This window comes from Oreochromis aureus, linkage group 3 (assembly GCF_013358895.1).
Source record: "Oreochromis aureus strain Israel breed Guangdong linkage group 3, ZZ_aureus, whole genome shotgun sequence".
Classification (NCBI taxonomy): domain Eukaryota; kingdom Metazoa; phylum Chordata; class Actinopteri; order Cichliformes; family Cichlidae; genus Oreochromis; species Oreochromis aureus.
This window is the reverse complement of record NC_052944.1, coordinates 33,472,575-33,490,601: the sequence shown is the minus strand read 5'-3', so window position 1 is coordinate 33,490,601 and position 18,027 is coordinate 33,472,575. Positions and strand designations below refer to the sequence as shown.

Here is an 18,027-nt window from a genome sequence, read left to right as displayed (position 1 = left end):
AAATGAAGCATTTACATGCAGATCGTCTTTAATGTGCCACCAACCTACCAGCCAGGGGGCGCTGTATTATGAAGGTTGTCCTACAGGATTTCCCTATATCCAAAATAACACGATCACGTAATTTGTGGCATTACGAAAACACACAGCTGATGATAGATTTGAGGAAGCACTTTAGCTGAGCCTGCAGCTATTCTCTGATTTGTTTCCCAAGACAGCCATAACTTCCTCTCAAAGCTTTCTTTTTTAAAATCATGTCTTTCACTTGTGCAGCCAAACACTGGAACAATTTGTAAATATAGGACAGCCAGGTGTCTCTTTGTGTGTGACTGCACAGGTTTGTTTGTTTTTTTAATCTTTTGTCCACCTGTCCCACATTCTGATTGGCTCTATGTTTTGAAATTCAGTGCTGTTAGAGAAGACACTAAGTCCTGACTGGTACGGAGTGGCTGTGATCAGAGGTATCCAGCAGGTCAACACTTCACTTGTGTTTTGCTGCCGACAACATGTCAAAGGTGGAACTGCAAGTGACTCCAGCATCACAAGATTTGTGCACAACATGATGCAAACTAAGAGAAAGGAAAGGAAATGCATCTACAGTGAAAGCTGTGAACGTTCTTGTAACTGGATGGAAGGTTTTGAAATCCCTGTAGATGTCATGGTGTTGTACCCTGGAGTAAACGAGGATATTATAAAAAAACAAGCAAACAGTATTTATGCTAAATGTTGATCACTGCTTATTTAAAAGAAGCCATTACAAAGAACTGGTACAAAGCTGACCTCCAATTGTTAAACAACGGATGGACATTGTGAGGGAAGTCACCTTCATGTCAGCTGAAAAGCATGCTACCTTTTTCTAACTTAGATGGATTAGAGAACTATAACTTAGAGAATATAGTTGTAGTTTTTTTTTCTTCTAAATTTTGTGTGCTTTCTTAAAATGTGACAAAAAGTTTAGAAAGGGAAAAAAAGTTGTAACTCAAAAAGGTGCATTTGGATTGACACCCATATTTTTGTAGAAAACAAACAGCAGTTATTCAGACCAAAAGGAAAGAAGTACTAAAATTCACCTCCTTATGCTCATCGAATACTGCTCAAAAAAATAAACCTAATTTAAATCAAGGGACCACTCAGTCATCACAGGTTAACCCAAAGTCAGTTAAACTTCAGGGAGATCAGAGTGTCCGGTTTGGAAACATGCTTCTGCGCAGCATTTATGACATCATGAAAGGTTGTTGACTGGGCTCAAGTCTGGGGTGTGTGAGGGACAGTCACATCCAGAATCTGCCTGCACACTCTGATCACAAGAGGCCTGATGTCCCACATGAGATGAACCCTGGGTTCACTGCATCAGCATAAGGTCTGAGGATTTAACCCCAGCACCTTTTTGGCCTGTTTTTAGGCTGACTCTTAATAAAGACAGATTAACATGCCTGAAGCTGAACCGTTTTACACTGAAATGATCAAGCCTTCCCTTCATTTTTTTTGAGCAATGTATTTACTTAGTAAATGTCAGATTAAAATCAAATTACCTGTAAAAAGTACTTAAAGCTTTCCCAACAGAAAATACAGTGAAACAATGGAAAGAACTACTCTAGTATTTGTAGAAAAACATACAATTTAAGTCAGAAAATAGCAAAGGCCATAGTATTTCAGATATTTAATTTTACATTCTTGAATTGTTAATGCAACAGTAATTCATACAAGTTACATATTTTCGAACCAGGTACTGGTTCCCAATATGTGGATTTCGACCTAGTCCAAAGGGTCAGACGATAAGTGTGAGGAAAGAAGCAAAACTAATGTTAGGTGACAGAAGTACTTTAAACTTATTTTTAATATGGTAAAGTAACTAGTAGCCACAGCTCGCAGATAAATAGAAATAAAAGTACCAGAAATGTAGTACAAAGAGCAAAAGAGTGTGTAAAAAAATAAATCAGTATTAAATCTGGTATTTATCAAAAATATATTTAAAGAAATAAGTGATACATTTCAAATTTTTATCAGCACTGGATATAGGATAGCTAGCCGCTGTCTATTCGAACTACATTTCCCAAGTAGCTTTTACCTCGTGTCTGTCACTACGCATGCGCAAGACGTTCGACGGCGAGGAATAGAGGACCTCCGAGGCGGTCGCGCGTGTGTATGGTTGAGTCGGGTTGAACAAAAAAAAAGAAAAACAAGTCCCGAGAAAACCTGGAAGAGACTCCCAAATCTTCATCGATGTAAAACAGCCATAAGTGCATAGGGGAAACGCGCTGTAAAGGAAGCCAGAGCCAGGTATGTGTTTCATGTGATAACTGTCTGAACTCCGGGCTTCTTCTCTATCGGTGTCGGTGAGGCAGCCGGGGCTCCGCGGAGTTGACAGTTTATGGCACGGCTAGCCTCTGCGCTAGTTTCGGTTAGCCGCGCCGACTGTAGGCGAGCGGCTTCACCCGATACGACCTCCCCGTATGAGTGTGTGTATGTGTGTCCACCTATGGACATCCCGGGTGATGGGTCGGTGCTGGACGTGATGCTCTTCGACAGACGACGCTTGGTTGAAAGGAAAATCGCAACTTTGTGAGTAACGAGCTAATTACCCGGCCGGTTTATCCCGGAATAACCACGCGTCTTTTGGACGTTTTTTACGCCTTTATTTTCAAGCCGCTCTTAAACAGGTCCCTCACGTCGTAAAAATCGCTCTTCGCAAGGCTTGAGTTAATATCTGCTTGGTGTTTTATCCTAACGCTGGTTCTGGCCATATCGTATCGTCTGCAGGTGTTTAGTGACCGGTTCGAGCCAGAATTATTATGGCCAGCTTAATTGGCTTACAATGGGCGGTGGTTAGAGAGGCGAGGATCACAGGCAGCTTTGATTTCCCTAAACTGGTTAATTAAAGGCTTTTCTTAATTGATAAAGGTGTGTTTGGCCATGTCCTCGTCTCTGGATCATGTTTGCTTACAGCCGCATTACCCTCGTGATGGAGGCTGCCTGCCAAGAGAGCAGGAGGACCTAATCTCCCAAATTTGACTGTAAAGTTCCTTAACTATAGTAAAATTACGGCAGTGTTTTCACTTAATTGATCCCAGACATGGAAAAATCTGGAACTAGGTGGGGTTAAAGCCAGTTACTGCTAGTTTAGCTAAAAGAATAATCTGTAGTCATGGCGGTTAGATATGTTTAGGAGGTCAGGTAGCCTCACAGATATTGATCTGGCAGCTTGGCAAACTAATCCATGATCATTGATACTGGGCCACAATTGGTAGCAAGGCATTACGACTGTCTCCTGATGCAAAGGTAACAGCTTAAAATGTAAAAATAGGCCCCGAGTTAGCAGGAAAAAGGAACAAAATGTGCTCAGTCTTATGCTTGGACAAAAAAAGGTGGCTAAATATGCTGTAATGTTATCTAAGTGACACACATAAAAGTAAATGTGTGTGTTTAACACATTCTTTAAAGGAAGCCGGAGCCAGGCATGCGTTTCAAATGACTAATGTTTGAGCTCTGAGGGTTTGTCTTGGGCATTTGTAAGTGTTGAAAAGGCAGCATTAATAAAAGAGGCACCAAAAAAGTGTATTTTGCTGGCACTGCTTGGGTAAAGGGTCACTGCAAATAAATCACTGCTCAGTGAAAATGTTGTAAACTGTATGCAGTAAAACAAGTGAAAATCAGTCAAACTAATGTACCCAAAAGTGCAGTGTTAAATATTCCAAGGTTAAAGCAATGCTATGTGTATTATAGATACAATATTATAAGTGAAAATAATCCAGGTGTAATGAGAAGTTTGATGGCCACAGGTAGGAATGATTTTAGGTTTTCAGGTTTATTTATAAATTTTCTAGAGCCAAAACACAAGAATTCACCTCTAAGTGCTTTATGTTGTAAGATAACCCTACAATAATACAGAGAAAACTTCAAAAGCTAGATGACTTCGTATGAACAAGTACTTAGTGATAGTGGGGAGAAAAAAACTCCCTTTTAACAGGAAGAAACCTCCAGCAGAACCAGGCTCAGGGAGGGGTGGCCATTGACTGGTTGGGGTGAAGGAATGAAGATGGGCCAAAAGAGACACATGATTAGTACCTTCCAACTAGTGGATGACCTGCTCTTTCTCCTTCCTTTTCCTCTTTCCTACCTGCATGATTGCATGATGTCATATGCACATTGCTGGGGTTTTTTTGTTTTGTTTTGTTTCTTTGTTTTTTAAACCAAGCTGTTGATGGTGAAAAATCAATCTCGAGGTTTCAGAACAACATTTCAGAAACAAACTCATGATGTCACGATCACTACGTCATTCTTTTCTACCGTCTATGAAGCCAACATTGGCAGTCATTCTTTCTTTGATTCTTTTATGATTAATAGTGGGAAAATTTAAGCCTCCACAGGTTTGGAGAATCTGCAAAACTCCAAAGACAAGTTACAGAATTTGATAAAATCCTGCATGTGACTCAGGCATGCAAAAGCTCTGCTGCCATGAGCTTGATGTCGTCATTTAGTTACGCACAACTGTGAGAAAAACACACTGACACTGATAGAAGCATCTGATAAGCCTGGAGACATACAGCTCACATGGACTGGGTCATTTTGGAATCAGCCCTCAGTGGCAGTTTTAAAGGCCACATCTTGCTCGCTGACCACAGCATGGTCACTGAATTGTTTCTACATTGCTCTCTGTATGTTGGCATCACTGCACATCAGCGTGAACTTAAAGTTGGGTTAGATTTAGACGGGCGTGCTGGTCTCTAGTGGGACGCAAGGCTCAGTCGTCTATCAGTGAATGTCAGACTGAAGATTGAGGTAGTAATATCTGCGCTGAGGCTCTCTGACATCTTCTGCCAGCTCATTCGAGCACCTCACTGTACGTTGCCCCCCCCCCCCTTAATCTAGTTTTCTTATTAGAAACACATGCCGGTGAGTTATAATGGAAACTCTAATTTCCTGTAGGTGTAGCTCTGCCACTGAGTTTGCCAAATGTAGCTGGAGGAGGCTCATGAAAATAACCTCACGCCTGCCTCAGAGCAGATGCTTTTCACACTGCAGCCTTCTTTATCTTTGAGAAACCCCCCTCCTTACCCCCTCTCCACCCATCTCGTCCACTTCTGAGTGCAGACTGACAAAGACTGTTAGACGGGTAGTGTTATGAAACTGCAAAGAGAGGCCAAGTCTGCGAATGCAGAGTGAGAAAAAACAGCCAGGAGCTACTGGCACAACCGGTTGGAACCGCTCTCTTTTAATAATTAAATTATGATTCAAGCTAAAACAACAATTCAGCTACACAATGTCCACCTGTGCTGGGTCACTTCTATCCCTCAGGTTAGTTAGCACACTGGATATCTAGTTCACTAACCACTGAAGGCGCTGGACGACAGTGATGTTCACACTGCTTACAGTTTCACACCTCCTTTAGTTAGAGAGCAGTCATGCTGCTCTGAGAAGATGATACTCGTGATGCACAGTCGTTTTCATGGAGTTGTTTCATTGGCATGTAGAGAAAAGGAATTGGGTGGAAATGTGTGGGCTTTTTATGTTGATTTAAGAAGCACCATGACATGCAGCCCCCCCGTGCATAGATGCATTTTATGGTACAACAGAAGAAGTGCAGGGCAAACAACTTGGTGTTAACACACACTGTATATAAAAGATGGACACATCCAGATCTCCCTCATTGGTCTATGGATGCATTTAGTATTTTAGCTGCTGTTATTATCTTGTTTTTTTTCAGATTTTTTTCTGTTTGTTTGTGTTTTTTTTAAATTACATTCTGCTTTATGTTTTCCTGTCTGTCTGTACCCCTCACTGTACCACTTTCTTCCCTTCCTTTGCCCTGGCTCTGACCTCTAATGTGTGATATCACTATAAAGACATCTTTACCTCTAAGGTTGCTTGACAGACAAGTTTTACTTATGTTTACTTGAGAAATGGCAGAGAAAGACAAGTTTAATGCACGTGACTGCTGAGCCATAGGAATTGAAACAAAGCGCAGGTAGAAGAAAGAGCGCACTGAGGGTAGTTTAAAGATTTAGCTTGATAATAAAAGACAGCGTCAGCTGTTTGTGTCATATCATGTCTCAGTTTTTATTCTACACATTCACAAATTTATAGCCAGAGGAGTTGATCATTTTGTGCTTGTGTCACTGGAAACATTTATTTGTTGTACCTTTTCTTTCACATGCCGTGTGGAAGACATCTAGTTTGCTTAAATGGAGAATTTCAGCGTCAAAAGGGCAAATTGTAGAGGCCGCCATTACCTCAGCATCAACTGCAAAATAGCCTAGCCTAGCTCAGCTCAGCTCAGCTTAGCTCAGCCCTGCTGGCCAGTCCGTGACTCCTCCTTCCCCTTCCCTCTTCTCCTGCATTCCACATAGTGCCCCTACCCACCCCCTGTCTCTTTCAAGTGAGCTGTAATGGCATCGGTGCGCTTCACCGTGACGCCCACTAAGGCGGAGGACCTCCCAGGGGGGTCAGACTTGTCGCCTGACATCAGCCTGCGCTCCGGTTCCCGTGTGCGCTTCGAGTCAGACAGCGCCAACCGAAGTGACCCACTCAGCGAAGTTTCGGGAGGTGTGACGTCGACTTCTGCAGGAGGAGGGACTGACACCCCGGATCACAGCAGCATAGACCAAGGTGAGGATACACACACCTAACACAAACACATTGCTTTTTAACTGATGGTGTTTAATCTTTATTCTTGAGACATGACAGCCGTCACGTCCTCTTTGAAGTTTCTTCATTGGCTGCGTTACGTGTGACAGGCCTGTGCAGTGTCCATGATTTAAGCATTGAAAAAGGGGGAGTGGGATCAGGCTTATGTTGCTTAAGTCGGTGTGATGTTTCCTGGCTTTTGTTACATGATGACTGGTTTTAAAAATTGATGCTGATAAGGTTTTATTGATTCTGCTTGCAGGCCAGGTGATTTACCTAATTTTTCAGTTTGGTGTCTGAAAACGGTGTGGCAGGAGAACAGAAAAAAGCTTTGACATGTGACTTCCTATGTGGCATGATATCTGCATCATTGACTTTGCAATGTCCAAGTGTCAGAAAAACATCCATGCATCGATAAAGGATATTGATGAGTCTTGGAGACTTATGATTATGAAAAGACGGGGCAGTTTGGGTCCAGTTCCACCTGATTTCCTGCTTTTGTTTCTGAATTTTACTGGTCAGTCTCTAATGCCAGTCATAGTTTTTCTGTCTTACTTGAGCCCCATTTCAGTTTGTTTTAGTTATAACAGGAATTTCCGCACATTCTCTGTAAAGTTAAGCTGTGTTCAAGTTCATGCAGTTCACTTTAGTTCAGTTCCCTTTGTTTTTTGTTTTCATACCTCCAGACAGCAGCAGCAGACATTTCAGGGAACATAGTAGTGTGAGATAAAGACTATGCAATATTAGAAAGGGAGCTGATAATGGTGCTTCTATGTCTGCTTGTTAGATGCTTTTTTTTCCAGGTCCAAGCATCTACTGTGTTGTTATTCTTGGATCTTTTTGTAGTTGTCATTATCAGGCCTTTACAGTTTTATTAGCACTAGTCGTGCTTTTAGTTCAGATTTTTATATTGATTGATATCCAATTTGATATTGATATCTATCGATTTAAAAAAAAATCTGATATCAGCTGATATTTTCTGTTTTGTTTTTGTTTTTTCCCTTTTAGACACACGAAACATAAACAGAGTTCCCTCACATTTGTTATGTGTCGTCATTTATGAGTCCTTATTGAGATATAATGACTCACAGCTCTGCTCGACACCGCTTGGATCAGCTGGGTTGTTGTTTGTGGCGTTCCAAACGCGAGTAGCCTAGAGGACGAGTGCCGTCTCTGGTGCACAACAAAAACTACACTCATAATGTGTTGAAGGGTGTTTCTCTCATCTCTCTTCATTTATCTGCCATTTAAAAAGCAATACTGATATATCAGCCGTTACATTGTTGAGGTTGTAATTAATGTTCCTGACAGGGATCAGTGGGCACATTAAGGTGAGGATCAAGACTCATTCATCGCCATTGGTCTGAACCATGCTGTAGCATATTAATGAATGAACTCATGAAGGCATTTGTAGAGGCTGATCTTCAGCATGTACTTCCTACATCTTTATACTGTATAAAAATTATTCTTTGGTTCTTTGTTTTTTTTCTAAATCCAGAATTGCTAGTTTGGTTTGAACAGGAAGAGCAGGGCACCCGCTGGGCGTGGGTTCATGAGGGAAACATTAGTTATGACGGCTCATGTTAAAACTAATGCTGGATTCCTATGCAACAAATTCCCACACATGAACTAGTGAGACTGGTTTTCACTGGACACAACGAAAGGTCTTCTACAGCTTTTTTGCCCAGACTGTTCATTTTCTAGGAAATAAAAAGGGAAATGCTATTTTTAGATTCTTGAGATGTGCTCATGCATGTCTCAAGTTGAAAAATGTATTTTTAAATAGGTTTTATGGCTCTCTGGGCTGTTAAGCTCTCCATTTGTTTTTCTAAGTGAGAACGTGAGGCCAGAGTGGTTAGTCAGCCAATTGAGCAACAGTTGAACTTCACCGTTATTGCGGTTAGCAGAAACTGAGAACAATAAGAGGATTTTATCCTGTTGTGATTGTAGCGCATGTTCCACTTCCCTCACTGCTGTTCACAGCCAACCTACAGAACTGATTCACTTCTTTCCTTAATCACAGAAACCCCTTCACACGCACAGATATGTGTATTTTCAGAAGAATCCAGAAGAATAAATAGAGGATAATGGTAAACACTTTCCATGTGACTGATGTGACTGTGCAGGTGTCAAAAGGGGTTATAACCGTGCAGAGATGATCCGATAAAGCTCTTGCATAGTAGTAAGCATGGTCCATGCTCTTTAATAAGCTTCCATAAATAGAAATTAAGCCAGTTAATCCGACTGAGTTTCGGTCAAGCTTTAGTGATGCTGCGGTGGCCGTTTGTGAGTCTGTGCAGAAATAGCAGAGCAAGCGTGTCAGATGAAGAAAAATGCTGTTGTAGAAGTAAATGAGCCAAAGTCCTGAAAGACAGGAGGTGTGGAGAGTTATTTTCAGAAAGGTCATAGACTCTGTGATTCCATTAATGTTGACACCGATAAAGTTCCCTACTGAAGCATGCATATAGTCCACACACTGCAACATCTGGCTCCAGTAACTTTCTGCTCCACTGACTGTATGTTCACACACACACACACACACACACACACACACACACACACACACACACACACACACACACACGCGCAGTATCATACGCAGGTGTGGGCGGAGGACCTGTCCTCTTGGGGCCACACACACAGCTGTGTTCCCCTGTGCTGAACTGGGTGAGGATTACAGAATGAAGTTGAACAGCTGAGCACAGAGAGGACAGCAGTAAGAGCTCACATGTGTCTCTGGACAGCTTTTAGTTTGGCTAAGAGGAGGTTTTCAGATCAGTACTGGTGTAGATAGGAGCGTATAGAACTCGATGGATATCCACCAATATACTGTCAAACTGCAGCGTTTCCTACAAAGAGTGTTTGAACATGTGTGGAAGGAGGCACACCGGCACTTTTATTTGCAATAGTAACATACTTGGTGACAATAAATAGTGGATTGGTGTTCAGATGCACCTCCGTCGGCGGAACTGCAGGCTGCGACAGTAGTTCTCGTTTTGCTCTGCTGCATCAGTGATTTTGGCATAGCGGCACATAAACATTAACTTGCTGCTGAGAGACTCAGCTAAATGACATCCTGCTGACACGGGCAGAGCAGGGGCTGACTGGTTTAAGATGGCCGACTCATCTTAAATGAGTCGCGCAATTTCTTGGGTTGCAGTTTAAATACCTGGCAGCACATCCAAATAAAGCCTGTTTGTGGGAAAACACAGAAATGTATACTTTGATATTTGAGGAAAAACAAACTTGGGACTGTATTTGCAAGTCGAGTCGGTTGAGAAGTGTCTGACCTGAGTCACATGTTGTTGTCTGAATCACTGAACTTTTTTAAAAGAGCAGCATCATCGGTAAGCTGTGCACACCAAGGCTGGTCTCACAAATGACACAACAACAAAACTAAGCACATGGAAGCAGGTGGTTTCCCCGATGCTCTCAGCTCCAATGCTGATTGTCAGTGATGTTGGCCCAGCGTCCAGACAGTGCTGCAACCTCTGCTATAAGCCAGACACCCTGTCCTGTGACAGGATTTAATAATTATGCTAGAAGATGATGGATAAGTTTTTTCTGTTAAAGGCAATTGAGTTTGCACATTAAAAAAAAGTTTATTTTTTTAAGAAGGCATTTGTGTGAGTATGTATCCTGTCTTGATGGTGGATGGCTATATTAAATATGTCCTAATTGGTCCTTGTGAGCCAAAAGCTCAGACTTCAGACTGCTCTAGATGCTGGTTTCATTTTTTTTTATTTTTCCTACTCTTGGCTTTGTATGATGTCACAGTTTACTGTGTAAAGTTGCTGTTCAAACCTGTTTGTGAGGGCCAACCAATCAGAATCCCAATAATTTTGGCTTAAAGAAGTGTGTTCAAGATTATAACTGAAATGTTGATTATGCAGAGCTCATCTAGTCGAGCCAAACAATGCAAATCTAAACGTGCTTTTTTCCCCCCCTCGTGAAAACTGAAAGTTCAGATGATTTCTCCACAACAAAGTTCTGTTGTGTTATCAGGCAGCAGCTGAGCCAGTCACCCTGAGCAGATAGAAAGTGTGAATCTCGACAGTCCTGATTAACAGGCTAAGTGCTAAACATACTGAGGCTACGTCCACACTAATGCGTTTCGCATAGTTTTCTCTCCGTTTTGGCCTCCCGTCCCGTCCACACTGAGATGGCGTTTTCCCCGAAGGAAAATGCAGCGTTTTGAAAAAAAAACGCTCTCGAAAACGCATACATTTGAAGACAGTGCTTATGCACCACAGTGTGGACAGAGAAAACGGAGACTTTCGACAGATAGCGGAGGGCATTATACAGCAGTTGTTTTGTTTACTCTCAATTTTAACAACCCTATTAAAGATTAATATCAGTCTGTACATGCTCCAGATAGCTTTTCTTCGAATTCTTTAATTCTCACTCGCTTTTGCAACTTTGTACTTTTGTGTTACTCGCAGCAACAACTCCACCTCATTGTTTGTCCATTTAAAAATCTCAGTGCTTTTAAATAAAAGTAAATAAACGGAAGACAGAATTGAGGCAGGTCGAATCGTGTTGCGTTTCATGCATGCGTATTACTGGAATGTAAGCGTTTTTGGCCATTTCAGTGTGGACGCACAACTCTGTGAAAACAACTGAAAACGCTAGTGTGGACACGGAGCGTTTTCAGACGACAACACTGTTTTCAAATCTATCCGGGCGAGTGTTGACGTAGCTTGAGTGTCTGTGGGCTTGTTGAGATGTGGAGCATTCACGTTTATCTGTGTTCATCTGACATGGTTCAGTTTCTGTGTGTAAAGAGCAGCGTCATGAAAATCAGGAGCACGCAGTAGATGACCTGCCAGTTAACGTTTTTTATGAATAAATGAGCGAGCTACCTGATCAGCTCGTTAGTTAAAATCTCCCAGCATGCCATCGTGCTTCAGCTGTTGATTGTTAGGAGTGAGCTTTTGCCTGTGTTGAGTCAGTATCACACTCGGTATCTTTGGCCAAATGAAGCACTGCGAACAGGATGGGAAGTTACCACCCACCACACAAATGCTGGCTTTCTTTTTCTTTTTTGTTTTTTTTAAATTTCCTCCCAGGGATCGTTGATTTATTTTTTTCTTTGGCATGTAACCAGCCAATGTTCTAAAAATAGACAGTGAAAGCTGCTGATGCAGTTTTAGATTCACCAACTGGTGTGAACTCATTCATAGAGTAAACACTGAAAATGAATCATGCTCTCAACCCCCCCCTGGCCGCACCATAGTTTTTACAGGTGTGAAGAGGTGGAAGTTTGCTGTGTTTACAGGAAAATAAAGTAAATATAGGAAGATTTGTTATTTATTTATTATTATTATTATTATTTCAGTTTGGGGTACCTTTACATTTATTTAGGGGGAATCCACACTGTTATTATTTATTTTGCTATTGGGATGTTAAACAAGAAGGGAAAAGCCAAACTTTGCCACACGTGCTGAGGCGACGGAATGCCTCATCCCTCAGTCTCTGGTTTTCTTCCGAGTGCGCTTCTGTGAAGCGTGTGACCCTTGGCTGCTGTTAGCGTGAGTGTGGCGTAGCAGGGAGGGGGAAGTGATGCTGCTGACTCAGGTGCTGCCGATGCAGCGGTCTGCACCGACGGGAGGAACCGAGCCAGCGACACGGGGCTGCTGCATCAAACTGTGTCTGTGAGGGGAAACGGCTGAAAGTCGACACCACCGAGCCATGATGACAGCGTGACAGCGATTTAAAAAAAAAAAAAAAAAAAAAAAAGGCTTCCTTTGTGCTCAGTCATATTCATGCTGCATCACCCTTTCCTTTTCTTTCCCTTTGTTTATGATTTCTCTCTCTGTATTTCTTTTATTGGCTAGGTGAGGGAAATTCGAAAACCTCCAGTGTGTACATCAACAGCAATCATCAGGTGGACGATGACGACTTCTATGACAAAAACCTGGCCTTGTTTGAGGTTCGAAACATTTCAGCCACTCTTTCTAGTGGCTGTATTTGCTGCTTTCTTTTAATGCATTCACTCTTATGGTTTTATTATACAGCACAGGGCTAAAAATAGAAAATGATGCTCTTTATGGTTACTGTTTATTTGATGAATGTCTGCTAACTGGAGCCCAGAATAACCAGCATGTGGCTGGTGGGTGTAGATAATTTCAAGTTTTATACCTTACAGAGTTCCTTCTTCTCTCTCCCACTTCTTTATCTAGCAGTTCAGTATGCCTCTTTGTCTCCTCTTCTTTTATAGCTTCTGTCTGTTGCCTTTCTCTGGTTGTCATTTTATCTTTCTTTCACTTGATTTCCTATCTTTAGTTCATCTCTGCCTCACAGTAATTTCTGCCCTTCCTCCTCTCTGTTTCTTTCTTTTCCCCATCTTTACTCCATCTGTTTTAATCTCTTTCTCCCTCCACCATACTTCATTGTCTCCTCTTTTTCTTCGTCCTCTACCAACAGGAGGAGATGGACACTCGGCCGAAGGTGTCCTCTCTCCTCAGCCGCCTGGTCAACTACACCAACCTGACTCAGGGGGCCAAAGAGCACGAGGAGGCTGAGAGCATCGGAGAGAAAAAGAAACCCAGCAAGGTACAAAAGAATAAACCTTGAAACACACTTAAACACAAGTGTGACCTCGTAAAACTAAAATCCCTTCAGTGTTTTAATGAGATTCACTGGATGGCGAGGCGAGTTGGGTAATCTGTCCATACGTGGTGCACGATTCCAGCTGTACTTTGTCTGGCTGAACAATGATCTTATACTGCAGTGTCATAACCAGGATGAGCCCTGGTTGTAGCAATGGTGTAGTAAGTACAAAGTTGATCTGGATGACAGTGACAATCCTCACATGGTCACCAGTTCATATGTTGCACCTGAAACAATAAAAAATAAAGACATCCGTTTGTTTATCATCAGTTTTTGAGGCCCTGTCCTAGAAAACTGACACTTTCTGCCGCCGTCCTGACTCCCTGCCTCCCGCTGAAATTGCGTTCGGATGTGACCCTGATGTGGAGCCCAATCCTTCCTGATAAGGCGCTGGCTGGCCCAGATAAGAACTGCCTGTCTGTTTTGGCGGTTTGAGAGTAATTGCACGTTTGCCGGATTGCTCGGACACATTTGCCAACAGACGGCAGGGAAAGTTGAACCAAAACATGTTTAATCCTCCCGTCTGGACCCCACCGTGTGTTCAGTACAAGCATCAACATAAGTCTGGTACAGCAGGGAGGGGTCGTGCAGTGATTTCAGGGCCTTACCTGGAAAGATGACAGTGGAGGAAGCCTAGTTTAAAGACCTGCTTTAAGGGATAAATATTTGGATAAGAAAACATTTGAATGGAGAAGGAGCAGAGTTAAATCCCAACTGGACCAGAGGAGAAGTGATTCATGGGTCTCCATGTATGTGTGCTTCCTGCAAGCAGGGGTATAAGATGTTAAATATCCAAACGTGGGTTTTAGGACACTAAAAGGGTCATTCTATATGAAATCAGACACATATGGGAATAAAAATTTCCCATCTGCCCCATCATGTTTTTAGCAGTTAAAAGCATTTTGCTGTGGGGCTCGAGCCTGTCCCATCTGTCGCAGGGGGTGAGAGCTATCTGTTAAGGGGCAAACACATTCACACCTACAGCCAATTTAGAATCACCAGTTAACCTAACATGGACTGTGGGAGGAAGCTGGAGTACCCTGGCGGAGCCCACACAAATGAAGTGGTCTAATAATGGCTAAAACGATGTTCAATGAAAGTCTGAATTAACCTTTAATGTTACATCAGTTTAATGTGTTTAGTTTCTTTTTGTTTACAGAATGAAGGTATTATGATGGACTCAAATAAATGAACAAATTCCAAATGAGCACCTCGGAGGGTAACATCACGTGCTGTCTTTGGATTTCGTTTCTGCTCAATCCTTTTTTCTTCTGTGTTTCCTTCCAGTCGCCACAGATGGGGACGCTGATGGGCGTGTACCTGCCTTGTCTGCAGAACATCTTCGGCGTCATCTTGTTCCTGCGGTTGACCTGGGTGGTGGGAACTGCCGGCGTGCTGCAGGCCTTCTGTATTGTTCTTATGTGCTGTTGCTGTGTGAGTATTGGAGTATTAGCAAACAGCCCCAAGGAGACAAAAACAGGAAACCTCTCTAAATGACTGCTGTCTCTCCTCTCCAGACAATGTTGACCGCCATATCAATGAGCGCAATCGCAACCAATGGAGTCGTACCAGGTATTCCTTCAGCTCTTTGTTTCTTCCTTCATTCTGTGGACCGAGTGGCCCAGGGATTGTTCCTTCTTGTCCTCCTTCTTGTCTTTCTGCTTCTTCCTCCTCATCTTCTTTACCTTTCCCTCCTTTCCTTCCCTTTCTTTGTTCTTCTCTCTACTCTTTCCTCTCCTCCTCATTCTTCTTCTTCCATGTTTTGTTCCTTCCCATTTAACCAGACTTAGAACCAGTATGAAGAGCACAGTCTTAATCTTATTAGATTAACTCTACATAATGAATGTAAGTTATTTCTGAACTTCTTATTATTCATTCTGTTATTTATTGCCACAAAGAAATAAAATGTGCTCTTTATAAAAAGCTATAAATCCAGCAGGGTGCTGAGTTTTACTTTCAGTTTAGGTTCACCTCTGTGTTGTCTGCTTCAGTGACTCTGAATCAAAGTGTATTTCCACAATAAATCACATTTTTATGGGGACACTTTGCAGTGGACTGAGTCTGGTGGCCTCTGTGGATGTTGTGTTGACTTTTGTAGTTTGTCTTTCCCGGTTGTCCTTCTCATTTTCCAGCTTTGGGCGCGCTGAATACGTTTTGCTAACGAGTGTTATTTCTGTGTCCCGTCTCTCCCTCTGTCTGCCTCTCCCTCTCTGTCTGTGCCTTCATTAAAAACCTAGAATATTTATCTGCCATTGACCTTTTCTCTCACCAAAATGCCTCGAGGCGAATATCCTGACTGTCAGAGTAGGATGATTGATTGACTTATTTTCCAACAAGCATGCCACAGTTTGATAATTGAATGTAGAACGAGAAAACCTCCGTAAAGTATAAAATTAATCTCTAACATTTTCCGACTTTCATCAGGCATTTCACCCCACGCTCTGTCTCACCTGAGCAGCTTCCAGCTGTCATGCTTTCTAGTCTCAGATGGTAGCGACTAAAAGTGTGTGTGTGTGTAGAGTTTACTGAGGTCAGGCTGAACAAGTAATAAAGTGTTTGGCTTCTCAAATACAGCAGACCGAGTGACCTGAAAGTCCGGCAGGTTTTGTGGCCTTGCTCAGAAACATCTCACATTAAATATGTCTAAACCTACAACATTCATATTCAATTGAATGTTTTTTGTGACATCGACCCTGCTGTGTGTTCCTTTTTGTTTGATGTTCAATGCTGCTGTTTGGAAACCAAACACTGAATTATGCTCGCAGTCAGCAGAGTATTAGTATCTGCTCCTGCTGCCTGATTTGTGTTATACGTGGTTCAAATGGTATCAGCAAATAGCCGCCGTTTGCCTTAGCACACTCGGAGTAGCAGTTGTATAGGGGCAGTGTGAATTTTACCGTAATGCGGGCTGGGCTACGTTACCAGAGTGTTGGCTTATTCGCATACAGCCTGGAGCTCATTGTCAGAAGGTTATGGTCGGATGCATTAAGCTCAACCTGGTCCATCACTTGGAGTGAACTGAGCAGCCGCTGCCGTGTGCATTTGCAGATGCCGTTTGAATGAAAGTCCGCTCTGTCTGTATTTGTGTCACATAGAACATTATGCTTACTTCTACAAGCATAGTATGACTCCTCTTTTCTCCCCTTTTGCCTCCCAACATCATAATGTTACTAACCATCCACCCCCTCCTCTCTTTCTCTCTTTCTTTGTCCACCCTTCTTTTCCCCCTCCAATCTGTTTCTGTTTTCATCCAACTTTTTTCCATCCCTCTTTCTCCCTCTTCATTTCCACTTCCTCCAACCCTTACGTACACCTTCCTCCTGCTTCTTTCCTCCCCCTCCAGCGGGAGGTTCCTACTTCATGATCAGCCGCTCTTTGGGTCCAGAGTTTGGGGGGGCGGTAGGCCTGTGCTTCTACTTGGGCACTACCTTCGCTGGAGCCATGTACATCCTGGGAGCTGTCGAGATCCTTCTGGTGAGTTGCTTTGTTTGCTTTGTTGTTGTTCCAGTTAGCATTGTGTTCTCCAGACTTTTCTCTGGGTGTAAAGACTTACGTTGTGATTGTTGAGTGACTCTATACCGATACCAGGTAGCAACGACTCATTGCCTTCACTACATGTGGACCTCACAAAACCCATAAGCTCAGTTATTTTAAATAAACATGTGACCTGAGTTAGGGACACAAAAGGAGGCTGACCAGTTTTATTGACAGGCTGATATTATTTATATGTATCATCTGATTGGCTGATTTGCACTAAACGCACTTATATTACTGAACCTTCAGATAAGTGAGGCCTGCTTCTTACTCTCTTCCCTCTCCCTCTGACAGGTGTACATTGCACCCGGAGCAGCTATCTTTGAAGGTGAAGGAGCAGCCATGTTGAACAACATGAGAATATACGGCTCCATCTTTCTCCTCTTCATGGCCTTGCTGGTTTTCGTGGGGTCAAGTATGTGAACAAACTGGCCTCCGCCTTCTTGGCCTCGTCATCATCTCCATTTTATCCATCTATGTCGGAGCGCTGGTTTCTGCCTTCAGTGTGCGGATTTTCCGTGAGTCCTGATTATTTGGAAAACACAGAGCTGACCGATCCTTTATGCGTCACATTTTTGACTGACTGGGCTTTCATCCACAGCGTATGCATGCTGGGAAACAGAACTATCAACGCCCATGATGTTGTTGACAACCACTGTAGTAAAACTGTCCTGGTTAAAGTTGCAGCTGAGAAATTAGACAGCAACTTCACGATTAACGGTGGGTTCAGATTTCCTTCTTTCTGTTACAAGTCATGAGGAGTAAGAGTGTCTCTCTGAGTTACACCAGTGTATTTTTCTGAAATGCTGGTTTTTGTTTTTGTTTTGTTTTTTCTCTCTCTGATAGAAAACAGCACAGTGGGCCCCACCTTTGACCCCACCAGCCATGTCCCAGAGGTGATGGTGGAGAAGACCACGCGTCTTTGGAAGTTATTTTGCCATAACTCACAGCTCAACGCCACCTGTGACGAATACTTCACTTCAAACAACTTCTCTGAGATTAAAGGGATCCCCGGACTGACTAGTGGGGCCATATCAGGTAGAGTGCATGCATGAGGAGTGCAGTGATTCTCTGAATGAGAGATCATATAAAATATGAACACGGCCAATGTGATATCACCCACCTGTTACGAAGCCAAGCTGAGTGTTTTACCGTTGCCTCTTTGTTTGTGGTTTTTTTTTTTTTGTTTGTTTTTTTTTTTTAATCTGATGAGGGTGGTCGTTGGCCAAGTCTGGCTGTGTCCATCTTCTTTTTAGTCTG

The 18,027-nt window shown here is 42.7% G+C and overlaps 1 pseudogene; it reads left to right on the top strand.

Annotated features, from left to right (window-relative positions):
- Positions 1–2,023: 2,023 nt before the first annotated feature.
- LOC116327388 overlaps positions 2,024–18,027 on the top strand; it is a 29,376-nt pseudogene continuing 13,372 nt past the window's right edge.